At 46.6% G+C, this 9,206-nt stretch overlaps 1 protein-coding gene across 1 annotated transcript in view; it reads left to right on the top strand.

Moving 5' to 3' along the window:
- The first annotated feature begins 4,143 nt into the window (after positions 1 to 4,143).
- Positions 4,144 to 9,206, top strand: part of LOC141174424 (uncharacterized) — a 42,650-nt gene continuing 37,587 nt past the window's right edge. Inside the window, exon 1 of the mRNA XM_073659341.1 lies at positions 4,144 to 4,303. The gene's annotated coding sequence lies outside the window, so the exon portion shown is untranslated. The remainder of the gene's footprint in view (positions 4,304 to 9,206) is intronic.

The raw sequence follows: 9,206 nt of genomic DNA, 5'->3' as shown, positions 1-9,206 counted from the left end.
GGAATCCATACATTCTCCTGCCTCCTATAATATATACCTGACAGGAGCCCATACATTCTCCTGCCTCCAATAATATATACCTGACAAGAGCCCATAGATTCTTCTGCCTCCAATAATATATACCTGACAGGAGCCCATACATTCTCCTGCCTCCAATAATATATACCTGACAGGAATCCATACATTCTCCTGCCTCCTATAATATATACCTGACAGGAGCCCATACATTCTCCTGCCACCAATAATATATACCTGACAGGAGCCCATACATTCTCCTGCCTCCAATAATATATACCTGACAGGAGCCTATACATTCTCCTGCCTCCAATAGTATATACCTGACAGGAGCCCATACATTCTCCTGCCTCCAATAATATATACCTGACAGGAGCCCATACATTCTCCTGCCTCCAATAATATATACATGACAGGAGCCCATACATTCTGCTGCCTCCAATAATATATACCTGACAGGAGCCCATACATTCTCCTGCCTCCAATAATATATACCTGACAGAAGCCCATGCATTCTCCTGCCTCCAATAATATATACCTGACAAGAGCCCATACATTCTCCTGCCTCCAATAATATATACCTGACAGGAGCCCATACATTTTCCTGCCTCCAATAATATATACCTGACAGGAGCCCATACATTCTCCTGCCTCCAATAATGTATACCTGACAGAAGCCCATGCATTCTCCTGCCTCCAATAATATATACCTGACAAGAGCCCATACATTCTCCTGCCTCCAATAATATATACCTGACAGGAGCCCATACATTTTCCTGCCTCCAATAATATATACCTGACAGGAGCCCATACATTCTCCTGCCTCCAATAATATATACCTGACAGGAGCCCATACATTCTGCTGCCTCCAATAATACATACCTGACAGGAGCCCATACATTCTCCTGCCTCCAATAATATATACCTGACAGGAGCCCATACATTCTGCTTCCTCTAATAATATATACCTGACAGGAGCCCATACATTCTCCTGCCTCCAATAATATATACCTGACAGGAGCCCATACATTCTCCTGCCTCCAATAATATATATCTGACAGGAGCCCATAGATTCTGCTGCCTCAAATAATATGTACCTAGCAGGAGCCCATACATTCTCCTGCCTCCAATAATATATACCTGACAGGAGCCCATACATTCTCCTGCCTCCAATAATATATATCTGACAGGAGCCCATAGATTCTCCTGCGTCAAATAATATGTACCTAGCAGGAGCCCATAGATTCTGCTGCCTCCAATAATATATACCTGCCAGGAGCCCATAGATTCTGCTGCCTCCAATAATATATACCTGCCAGGAGCCCATAGATTCTGCTGCCTTCAATAATATATACCTGACAGGAGCCCATACATTCTCCTGCCTCCAATAATATATACCTGACAGGAGCCCATACATTCTCCTGCCTCCAATAATATATACCTGACAGGAGCCTATACATTCTCCTGCCTCCAATAGTATATACCTGACAGGAGCCCATACATTCTGCTGCCTCCAATAATATATACCTGACAGGAGCCCATACATTCTGCTGCCTCCAATAATGTATACCTGACAGGAGCCCATAGATTCTGCTGCCTCCAATAATATATACCTGATAGGAGCCCATACATTCTGCTGCCTCCAATAATATATACCTGACAGAAGCCCATGCATTCTCCTGCCTCCAATAATATATACCTGACAAGAGCCCATACATTCTCCTGCCTCCAATAATATATACCTGACAGGAGCCCATACATTCTCCTGCCTCCAATAATGTATACCTGGTAGGAGCCCATACATTCTGCTGACTCCAATAATATATACCTGACAGGAGCCCATACATTCTGCTTCCTCTAATAATATATACCTGACAGGAGCCCATACATTCTCCTGCCTCCAATAATATATACCTGACAGGAGCCCATACATTCTGCTGCCTCCAATAATATATACCTGACAGGAGTCCATACATTCTCCTGCCTCCAATAATACATACCTGACAGGAGCCCATACATTCTCCTGCCTCCAATATTATATACCTGGTAGGAGCCCATACATTCAGCAGCCTCCAATAATATATACCTGACAGGAGCCCATAGATTCTGCTGGCTCCAATAATATATACCTGACAGGAGCCCATACATTCTGCTGCCTCCAATAATATATACCTGACAGGAGCCCATACATTCTCCTGCCTCCAATAATATATACCTGGTAGGAGCCCATACATTCTCCTGCCTCCAATAATATATACCTGATAGGAGCCCATACAGTCTCCTGCCTCCAATAATATATGTTAAGATCCAAAAAAGATAACGTCCTATAGAGGTGAATAATTGCTGTTGCACATAACCGTCAACCATCAATACACCTGGTCCTAGTCTGATTGAAGTGTCAGAGACCAGATTTTACAGCAAACAAACATTTTTATTAGTACAATACATAAACAAAAACATAATAAGATAAAAAGCACCTCCAAACTGTGAGGGGTAGCATCTTAGGTACAGTGCCACAGTATCATAGTAGTATGTAAAAGTACAATATATGTACCGCCATATGGTGCTATACTGCAAGTAGTGAGTATAAACAACTCTAACACAGCAGATGCAAAATAGTAAAAAAGATGGTAAGCATACCTAGAGGCTGGTCATATAACGGGCAACCATATAGTGCAGGACCCCTCAATCCCCTCCAATAATATATACCTGACAGGAGCTCATAGATTCTCCTGCCTCCAATAATATATACCTGACAGGAGCCCATACATTCTCGTGCCTCCAATAATATATACCTGACAGGAGGCCATACATTCTCCTGCCTCCAATAATATATACCTGACAGGAGCCCATACATTCTCCTGCCTTCAATAATATATACCTGACAGGAGCTCATATATTCTGCTGCCTCCAATAATATATACATAGCAGGAGTCCATACATTCTCCTGCCTCCAATAATATATACCTGACAGGAGCCCATACATTCTCCTGCCTCCAATAATATATACCTGACAGGAGCCCATACATTCTCCTGCCTCCAATAATATATACCTGACAGGAATCCATACATTCTCCTGCCTCCTATAATATATACCTGACAGGAGCCCATACATTATCCTGCCTCCAATAATATATACCTGACAGGAGCCCATACATTATCCTGCCTCCAATAATATATACCTGACAGGAGCCCATACATTCTACTGCCTCCAATAATATATACCTGACAGGAGCCCATACATTCTCCTGCCTCCAATAATATATACCTGACAGGAGCCCATACATTCTCCTGCCTCCAATAATATATACCTGACAAGAGCCCATAGATTCTTCTGCCTCCAATAATATATACCTGACAGGAGCCCATACATTCTCCTGCCTCCAATAATATATACCTGACAGGAGCCCATACATTCTCCTGCCTCCAATAATATATACCTGACAGGAATCCATACATTCTCCTGCCTCCTATAATATATACCTGACAGGAGCCCATACATTATCCTGCCTCCAATAATATATACCTGACAGGAGCCCATACATTATCCTGCCTCCAATAATATATACCTGACAGGAGCCCATACATTCTACTGCCTCCAATAATATATACCTGACAGGAGCCCATACATTCTCCTGCCTCCAATAATATATACCTGACAGGAGCCCATACATTCTCCTGCCTCCAATAATATATACCTGACAAGAGCCCATAGATTCTTCTGCCTCCAATAATATATACCTGACAGCAGCCCATACATTCTCCTGCCTCCAATAATATATACCTGACAGGAGCCCATACATTCTCCTGCCTCCAATAATATATACCTGACAGGAATCCATACATTCTCCTGCCTCCTATAATATATACCTGACAGGAGCCCATACATTCTCCTGCCACCAATAATATATACCTGACAGGAGCCCATACATTCTCCTGCCTCCAATACTATATATCTGACAGGAGCCCATACATTCTCCTGCCTCCAATAATATATACCTGACAGGAGCCCATACATTCTGCTGTCTCCATTAATATATACCTGACAGGAGCCCATACATTCTAGCGTCTACACTAGTGTGCCAGCTAGAATGTATGGGCTGCAGTCAGGACCTGGAAGGAGCCAATACATTCTAGGCTCAACCATCAAATTTGCAAGAGAATGAGGCCCCATCCCTTTCGGTGACGTTATCAAATGCCTTGGCCACATGGGCATGACGTCAGCAGAGGTCCTTTAGCCGACTTGGATTTAGTGTCTACCATTCTAGCGTCTACCCTGAAGGAGGAGGTATGTGGCGATTCCCCATTACTGGGCGCAGGGGGCATTAACCCCTTCAGCACTGAGACTCTCTTGGGGTCTTGTGTTGCCCTTTATAATAATCATAACGTTTATGTTCTGTTACCAGTAATAGATACATACGACCCAACCATGGAGACAGGAAGTGAGGAAATGTATTGTTCTCATAGTACAGGACCCTTTCTTGGCCCCCACACAGTGTAATGCCCCCCACTATGCCCCTTATGTAACATGTATGATGCCTCCACACAGTGTAATGCCCCTTATGTAACATGTATGATGCCTCCACACAGTGTAATGCCCCCATTATGCCCCTTTTGCAGGATGTATGATGCCCCCAAGAGTGTAATGCACCTAATGCAGGATGTATGATGCCCCCCACACAGTGTAATGCCATTATACCCCTTATGTAGCATGTATGATGCCTCCACACAGTGTAATGCCCCCATTATGCCCCTTATGCAGGATGTATGATGCCCCCCATACAGTGTAATGCCCCCATTATGTCCCTTATGTAGCATGTATGATGCCCCCCACACAGTGTAATGCCCCCATTATTTCCCTTATGTAGCATGTATGATGCCCCCCACACATTGTAATGCCCCCATTATGCCCCTTATGTAGCATGTATGATGCCCCCCACACAGTGTAATGCCCCCATTATGTTCCTTATGTAGCATGTATGATGCCCCCCACACAGTGTAATGCCCCATTATTCCCCTTGTGCAGGATGTATGATTCCCCCACACAGTGTAATGCCCCCATTATGCCACTTATGTAGCATGTATGATGCCTCCACACAGTGTAATGCCCCCATTATGCCCCTTATGTAGCATGTATGATGCCTCCACACAGTGTAATGCCCCATTATGCCCCTTATGTAGCATGTATGATGCTCCCACACAGTGTAATGCCCCCATTATGTCCCTTATGTAGCATGTATGATGCCTCTACACAGTGTAATGCCCCTTATGCGGGATGTATGATTCCCCCATACAGTGTAATGCCCGCATTATGCCCCTTATTCAGGATGTATGATGCCCCTACACAGTGTAATGCCCCCATTATGCCTCTTATGCAGGATGTATGATGCCCCCCATACAGTGTTATGCCCCTTATGTAGCATGTATGATGCCCACCACACAGTGTAATGCCCCATTATGCCCCTTATGCAGGATGTATGATGCCCCCATTATGCCCCTTATGTAGCATGTATGATGCCCCCACACAGTGTAATGCCCCCATTATGCCCCTTATGAAGGATGTATGTATCGGTGTTATGTTTGAATCACTCCTGTGTACATGATTTGCGACTGCTTGGCTGTGTGCCCACGATGCTTTTTTTAAGCGTTTCCACAGCGGTAAAAAACGCTGCAGAAACGCTTAAAAAACGTATGGTAGAAGGCCTCCATGTTCCCCAATGTTAATCCGCATGTGCTGTGCACATGCTGCGGAAATTTCCGATGCGGATTATCATTGCGGAAAAAGACGCAGCACTACCAATTATTTTGCCGAAGTGCTGCGTTTTCGCCGCCATTAACTTGCATTAGAACGCGCCAATTCCGCAAGACTGCATCTGTACTTGCTTAATTGGCGCGTTCTAATGTGCGGATGGTACCCGGGTGTAGAGGAGAGGAGAGTCTCATCCACACCCAGGTACCATTAAAAAAGCTGTAAAAAAAGAATAAAATAAAAAATAAATGTATACTTACCTTCTGGCGGCCCGCACTGCGCTCCTCCTTGCTTCCCGGCACTTCACGATGGAATGAAGGACCTGCGCTGACGTCAGAGTCATGTGACGGGTCACGCGACGCTGACGTCGGCAGGTCCTTCACTCTACCGCTGCGGGCAGCTGGGACCGAGCGAAGCAAGACAGCGCGGGCCATCGGAGGGTAAGTATATATATATATATATATTTTTTTTGACATTCTCTCGGGTCATACTATATAAATCCATGCCGTTTGCATGGATTTATATAGTGTGACCAAGTTGTCAAGCACTTTCCAAGTGATGCTAAAATTGCTTGGAAAGCGCTTGTCAACCCGCATGCAGAAATGCATGTGAAGAACGCTTCACTTCCGCATGTCCCTGGCAGGAAAACGCATGTACAATCCCCATGCATTTTTTTCTGCCAGGGAGATGCAGAAACGCTCAGGAAAAAATCCTGAGCATTTCTGCATCATGGGCACATAGCCTTTGACAACTTTAATGCATGTGAGGAATGTGTAAGAAATAGACATTCCTTTCATGTACTAAAGCTGTCAAACAGTCGCAAATCATGCACACAGGAGTGATTCAAACATATCACCGAGCAGCTGTAACTTCTCAGTGCTCGGCCCGAGCATACTCGCCGAAAGGGTTAACAGAACATACTCGCTCATCACTAAGGATTCCCCCCACACAGTGTAATTCCCCCATTAAGCCCCTTGTGCAGGATGCATGATTCCCCCACACAGTGTAATGCCCCCATTATGCCCCTTATGTAGCATGTATGATGCCTCCACACAGTGTAATGCCCCTTATGCAGGATGTATGTGACGCGCCCACTGGGCCGGTCGTTGCTAGGGGAGATGTCACAGTGGCGGTGACCCGGTCCGTGACCCAGGGCGGTCAGTAAAAAGGGGAATTTTATAGTTTTTTTTTTTTTATGTATGCAATTCGTGATGCCACCTGTGGTATGCGGCTATAGGTAGCCGCCGCCGCAGCGCAGGTCCTCTGGAGCTAGTGTTTAATGCAGCAGAGTTGGTTTAGCTCTCCACAGGTAGAGTTTAGCTCCAGGCAGTGTGGATGTTGTAGTGCAGGGGTGATGGCGCAGTTAATAATCAGTCCACAACTCAACTCTTATGTTTACTTGCGGTGATTAGGCAGACCCTGACACGGGTGCTGACTAGAAGTGGAAGTACGGGCAGCCTGGAAGCAAGTAAGGAATCCACCTCGCCAAGTGAAGTTGTAGGCCTTCCCTTTTGCACTAATCTCTCTGGCCCTGCTGCTTGTAGCTGTGCTGTAGCACTCGTCCCTGAGTACAGCGTCCTTGTGCTCACCCGTATGGCAGGCAGCTCGGGCCTTTCTGGAGTGTCGCTCCCCCGTGGCGGTGCTGGGCCCTATCGTGCTGCTGAGACTCCGGGCGTCTGATGGGGCCAGGAGACCTGCAGTCTTCTGCCCTCCAGTTTCTGCTGCTGGGCCTTCGGTGCCCCACAACCTCGGACTCCGGTGTCCGGTTCTTCCGTGCTCCTATCCTCAGGGGTGAACTGCCGCGCAGCTCCACTCCCTGGATCTTTCCTCGTCGTCCTGACTTCAACTACTCTCACTAAGTCTAGCTAACCCCACCTCCAGATCCCAGTTGCTAAGGGGAGGAGCTCCCCTTGCTGGTCTGGAACCAGGAACGTGTTGCATGTTAGTATACCTGACTAGGGGACCCCTGCAGGCATGACATCACCTCTTGTGAGGGAGGCAATGCCACTGTGGCAACCGGACTCCTGGGGTGCCACATTCCCCCCTAGTTAACTTCAGTACTTCCGGACTGACGATACCTTTTAGAATTAACAATAACAATTCACATTACAAACAGTTTACAAAATCTCAAAAGGCAAAAACTCAACAAAAACGTACAGTAGTCATTGCGGCGCTTAGTCTCTACGCCACAATCGGGGTAACTGAAATTTGGCTGGTGAGAACCGCATCAACCCACTTTGTGTATCGTCCCTGGGCGTGGCTTCTGGGCACTCTTTCGGTGGGCCTGGTCTTCAGCCACGCCTGCGGTTTATTTTCTAGGCCAATTAGTAACTATATCCAATATTGTCCTGACCACACCTAGTCCTGTGGTCCAATTGTCCATAAATTTAACCGGTTCCCGACCGCCCACTGTACATAAACGTCGGCGCTTGCTGGGCTCTGTGCAGCGCCGACGTTTAAAAACGGTGGGTGGTCCCGCAGCGCTCAGGACCCCCAGGGTCCTGCTAGCGCTGCGGTACCGGTTCAGAGCGATAGCTCTGACATGTGGCATCATGGGGACCTGATTGGATCAGGTCCCCATGATGTTAACCTGTTCCTATCTTCTAGATGCCGCGATCCATAGCGATCGCGGCATTTAAAAGATAGTGACAGCCGGTGGTCGGCGATCGGGACCCCCCACATTCCTCAGGAGCGGCGGGGATCCCGGTGCTGTGACCTCTGACATCATCGAGACCTGATTGGCTCAGGTCTCGATGATGTCAGCGTCACACCAGCCAATCAGAGAGATCACCAGGGAAGTTTGTTTTAGCAACAAACTTTCCCGGCGATCTGGCTGATAAAACACTGTTTCTCCTCCGATCTCAGTGAGAGAGCAGAGGAGAAACAGTGTGACAAGAGCTGTCAGCCTTGCCACTGTAAAATTGAAAAAAATAAATTAAAAAAGAAAGTAAGAGTTAGGGTTAGTCAGTCCTGTCAGATCAGTCAGTCAGTCCTGTCAGATCAGCCAGTCAGTCCTGTCAGATCAGCCAGTCCTGTCAGATCAGTCAGCCCTGTCAGATCAGTCAGCCCTGTCAGATCAGTCAGCCCTGTCAGATCAGTCAGTCAGTCAGTCCTTTCAGATCAGTCAGTCAGTCAGTCCTTTCAGATCAGTCAGTCAGTCCTGTCAGATCAGTCAGCCAGTCCTGTCCAGTCCGGTCCGTTCAGTCCAGTCAAAAAATATAAAAATAAAATGGCCCGTCAGACTTATACTGCAGAAGAGGTGTATGCCCTGCTGTGTTCTGATAGTGATGACACTGCAATCTCAGATGGAGATATGGATTTTGAGGGCTTTAGTAGCGGTGACACTGAGAGCTCAGAAATGAGCAGTGATTCTGGTCCATCCTCAAGCCCAAGGACCAGTTCAGCAATAGGGGCAAATAGCGCTACTGGAGAAACGTCTCCA

The sequence above is a fragment of the Phyllobates terribilis genome, unplaced genomic scaffold, assembly GCF_046119375.1.
Source record: "Phyllobates terribilis strain yellow unplaced genomic scaffold, ASM4611937v1 Scaffold_13__5_contigs__length_258822181, whole genome shotgun sequence".
NCBI lineage: Eukaryota > Metazoa > Chordata > Amphibia > Anura > Dendrobatidae > Phyllobates > Phyllobates terribilis.
This window is presented reverse-complemented; position numbering and strand designations above follow the sequence as displayed.